This window comes from Poecilia latipinna, unplaced genomic scaffold, assembly GCF_001443285.1.
Source record: "Poecilia latipinna isolate Pla-1442-1.1 unplaced genomic scaffold, P_latipinna-1.0 Scaffold6417, whole genome shotgun sequence".
NCBI lineage: Eukaryota > Metazoa > Chordata > Actinopteri > Cyprinodontiformes > Poeciliidae > Poecilia > Poecilia latipinna.
Window position 1 is genome coordinate 1 of NW_015119033.1, and position 5,128 is coordinate 5,128.

General features: G+C 35.4%; 1 long non-coding RNA gene across 1 annotated transcript; it reads right to left on the reverse strand.

The window, feature by feature from the left end:
* Nucleotides 1–2,172: 2,172 nt before the first annotated feature.
* On the reverse strand, nt 2,173–4,352 carry LOC106943928 (uncharacterized). The gene is made up of 2 exons (XR_001424050.1): nt 4,120–4,352; nt 2,173–3,839 (listed from the first exon to the last, which is right to left on the reverse strand). It is a non-coding gene; the product is annotated as an uncharacterized LOC106943928 (long non-coding RNA).
* Between the last annotated feature and the right edge of the window lie 776 nt (nt 4,353–5,128).

Here is a 5,128-nt window from a genome sequence, read left to right on the forward strand (position 1 = left end):
CTCGGCCAGCGAGTGGGTTGTGTTGAGAACGAGAGTCTCAATCGATGAATCATAATTTGTATTGACACACGGAGCATAAAATCAGCCAAGAAAAGCATTCAGACTTTAATTATTTTATTAAATTTCAGCGCTGAAAGGAGACGCTTTACCATTACATCCGAGAAGAGTTTCTAAAAAAGTCTGTGCAGCGTCTGAGGAGAAAGAGGAGGGTAGCTGATTATATGAACTGAAGACACTCCCTGAAATCACACCATATCTCTGTGGCCTGATAAGTTTCTGTTTCTCGTGAGAAATGGACCTTGGTGTCTAACAGAATCAAAAATGTAACTCTTTACTATGGGCCCTTTGTCTAACAGCGTGTGACTCTTTCTCGGCCTGGTAAAGCATCTCAACACATAATAGTAATCATAATGATTTAACTAATTTACTAATCTCAACACCCCCTGTTGGGCTCTAAAAGAGCCCAAAAAGGAGAAAACAAACCCTAGAGTAGACACTGTCCCTTCCGGAAAACATCCCCCGAGGCTTTTACAGATCTTGACATACATTTGATCATTTCAGTCATTGATGTTGTCTTTCATTCATGTCATTTCATCTCATTTCATTTCATTTCAATTTTGGGGGTAAAAACGGACAGGGCACCCCTATGCCTCTTAGGCGGTGGATCGAAACCACAATGTCCCTCTTACAATCTAATGAAGAACATGTAAGGAAATAAAATTGTTAAAGGACGTTAGAGTGTTAAATTTGGAGGAACATAAGTCAACCCACCATGGCATGACTGTTTTTTCTTTGTTTTTTGTAGAAGAAAATATTTTTACAGTTTTGTCAGAGCTTCATCATTTGTAATTACACATCCATCATAAAGTCGAACCATGACACTTTCTGGAACCAAATATTATAATTATTATCTTTATGTTGCTTGTTATTTATTTATTATTTCTTTTTGTTACCTCAGGTCAACATCATGCCATAGAAGGGTAATGAACTATAAAAGAACAAAGTCTGAAATTTTTGTTAGTTAAAAAAGTTAAAAAGAATAAATGTTAAATTTTATGAAAATATAAAATGGGTGAAGTGTTAGGAAGATCTAATTGTCATCTTTAAAGTAAAAAAAAAGTATTAAAATTATATTCACTAAGTTGTTAGAGTTAACCAAAATGTAAATTGAATAGAATTGTAGGATGATTATTTAAAAACTTAATAAAATGCAAAAATGAATAAAGTGTTAGGTTAATATTTAAAATGAATAAAATGTAAAATGAATAAAAGGTAGATACTACTTAAAACTTAATAAAGTAAAATTAGAAATGTTAAGGTACTATCCTTTAAAGTCAATGAAGTGACAATGAGTAATGAGTAAAACAATGTGTTAGTTTTAAAAACCAAACTTATTGAAATTTCTATGTAATATTTAAAGGTTAATGAACTACAGAAAGGATGCAATGTTAAATGAAATGGTAAGAAAAGCTTTGAAGTCTGAGTATTAAAAGGACAGAACAATGAACACATTCATAAAACAGCAAACCAATAAAATAAATCAGGATCAAGGGCAGCACAGTCAAAATATACTGATATGAATGAACTATGATGAGGAAACAAGTAAAAATGCTCTCTAAGTAAAATGCAATAATAGTAATAAAATCTAATCATATCAGTCTCTCTATAGCAAGACCTGCTACGTCAAATCAGTTTCTGCGTGTGTCCAGATGTAGAGCCGGCGCAGCTCGATAGGAAACCCCAGGAGGCTTCAGTGTGGCGTTTCAGCTTTAACTCGGTCCACCAATCGTGGAAGGCGCCCACAGCCTCACACCCCGGCCCACCCAGAAAGGATTGGACTTCATTCTGCAACAGAAAAAACATAACAAAAAGCAAAGTCAATGGATTATATAAAGAACATTAAAGTGAATGAAAAAATTTTGTTTTGTCACTAGATACTAGTGACAAAACCCTTATACTATAGAAAGCTGGAGGTCCACGGTTGTCTTTCGGTTCTGGGAAAACATCTGATAGGCAGGTGTGGTTCTATTGGTACCGCTGCCCTTCTCTATGTTGGAAGTGATGCACTGAACAGACAAGGACCTCAGGCAGGGAACAGCAGCATCCACAGGTGATGAGGAGAGCAAGGAAGGTTCTTTAAGATTCTGCATCATCTGATTAGTAAACATAATGTTCTTTTTTTTTATTTAAAGGCTTCTCCTTGAAGCTGAAGATCAAGATTTTTTTTTATACTAAGCCAATAGAGCATCAATATATCAGTAACATCTGTTATTCAAGTTCTCCTCTTAATAATAGCAAAAGAAATGCTTAAAGTCAGTAACACCTTGTACATTTCATCCTTCAAAAATAACTTTCCTTGTTCTAAGTGTTGGCATATTCATAGGATCAGACAAAATCAGAAACCAAACAAAAAAAAAAAAAACAAAAAAAATGTCAAGGATCAGATTATGAAATGAATGTGCAAAACTGCCCACAGTCATGTTTTATCAAAGAAATATCATTTGAAATGTATATAAGATTTATCCCTAATAGAAACTTTACCAGAAATCTTAAACCATATATAAATCTTTTGCTTTTGTTATTTTAATGAGATTCAATCAAATAGTCCTCATTTAACAAGAAGTACACCGCTATACTAAAGGCTTGTAAAGTATCATCAATAGTGTGAAAAGTTTATGATACGTGTTAAATTAAGATCCTTTGTAATTTGTTCCATTCATGTAATAAAAGACAACCTTATTTTGTCTCAGACCAAAAACTGTAAATTATGATTATGAAAAATGTTTAGGCATTGGATCAACGATTACACATAGGACTAGATTCTTTTTATTCTGTCAATCCTTTTGACCCCCTTTAATCAGTTCCATAATTGCTCATTTGTAAATCCCAATTTAGACCAATTTTTATGTGAATCCTCATATTTTCTTCTCATCTATTATTTAAATCCCATAAGTTCAACAATTTTAACCTTTGAACAATTTGTTCTCTGAAATCCTTCTATAGAATGTTTACTTAACTGAATTACCTTCTTTTGTAGTGTTTATCATATTTATCAATGTTTTTGGCAGTTTTGGGGAGAAATTTGATACAACTAGATTTATTAAATGATATAATGTTCAGGTTAGACCTTTCTGCATGACTTGGTTGAACAAGTTATTTTGAATTATAGCAAGAGAGAAGCAGCAATCAAACAATTTAAACTCTATTTTGTAGAAATCTACTTGACACATGACATCATTGTTAATTTTAATGTATTCAGTTCAGAATATTCAGTACTACTTTAGAAACTCATTCAAATAGTTAAAACATTTGTGAATTTTGATTTAACCTCTCTTATATTTTGCTGAAGCCCAAAACTGAAAAATTTCTCAATTTCCTAGATTAACTCAGAATTTGCTTGAATAGTTTAATTTCATTCATCTCCCCCTGTTTCTGTATCGGAACACTGTTTAGTGTTTCGGTACAGAAACTCCTAAGAAACCCACGAAAATCATTTAGCCCAAATTTGCTTTCATTGCTAACTGTAACAGTTGGATGCAATTTAACCAGGGTGTTTACACCTCAGTGAAAGAATTTAACAGTTGATTGAAAAAATGTGCAGTAAACCCATAATTTGGTTGAGTAATTTTCCAAGAGTAGATTTTTCTAAGATTTGAAATGGATTCCAAATAAACTTAAATCATAACTTGAAATAATAGTCCTTATATTTGTAGCCACTGTAATTTTAACCAAGTAGAACTTAGACCATCCTCTTTTGTATTTGAAGTGTGGTTGGATGTGCTTTTGTAAACCAGGAAATTAACAATTTTACCGACTTTTATCCTGTTTCAATTGTTGTCCTGCTGGAGGAGAGAAACATATTAGCCAGATGTTGGACAATCAGAGTTATAATCACTCAAGCAAACAATATTTCTGTAAACTGCAGAGAGTTCTAACACCCTGCTGCACCGTAAAACTTATTCTGGGGGTCAAAGAGCAGAGGTCAGAGTGCAAAGGCAGTAGATAATGAATTTGCTGTAAATAAACTCAGGTGAGAAAAAGTGGCATCACACAATTCAAAAATTCTAGAAAAATCATTGAGAGCTACAAAGTTTTGTTGGCAGCCATTTTGTCTCCAACCTGTAGACTGAGGGAAATCCCAGGACCAACCATGGCAACAAACAGGACCGCCTCTGAGTCTCAGTCCAACTTTACATGTGATGTTCCATTTGCCCCATCAGAATCTGTCCAAGGCAGCATTCAGTCCCGCTGTGCAGAAAAATCTGGACAAAGTATGTGGCCCCCCTTGTGTGGGCGAGGGAGAGATACAGCAGATGAATCATTGTTTTCAAACCTCCGTCTCATGTCGGGCAGAAGCTGTTGGTCTTTTCTGCCATAGGAGACCCTCAAAACGACGCCTGGGTCTCGTCCTTTAGCCAGGTGTTTCCTCAGAGATCACAGTCAGACATCCAATGCAAGTTCCTGTAAGCTGCACTCCGCCTTCAGGTGACAACAGGAAAAATCAATCCAACCTCACTGACCTCTGTAGAAGCTGTAAGAATCGTCCAGCAGGTCTTTGCTCTCAGACAGCAGTCCAGCAGAAGATGGCATAATTCATGTGTAGAAAGTGCAAATGTCCAAGTCAGCGTGGCTAAGAACAGCGGAGGCCTGATGCCGAAGCCAGGCGATCCCCCTCTCATTACCTCATTGCACGGTTCTGAACCTGCAAAACCTGGCCCCTACAGTCCGTCAGACCACAGGAAGCAGAACTGCTAGAGTAAAACACAAAGTAAATTAAGAAAATAAAAGTGTATGCCACCTTTTGCTCACATAATTATAAATTAAATGTCTTTTCTTTAGCTTGTGATGTAGATGAAGAGTTGGCTCTTTGTTTCCTTTTTTTGTTTCAGCCAGGCTCAGGGTCACTGGAGCTGCTCAGATAAGGTCCACTGCCTCTGTCTCTGAGCTCCAGAGAGAAATAGAAATGCGTTAAGATGATTCACCCTCAGATGTTTCAGAATCAACCGATTGTGGAATCAACTCCTATCAAAATTTAAACTCAAAAATTATTAAAAATTTAAACCAAATTTAGTATTTCAGCTACATACACTTTTCAGAATTTGGTTATTCAAATGCATATCTAAAATAA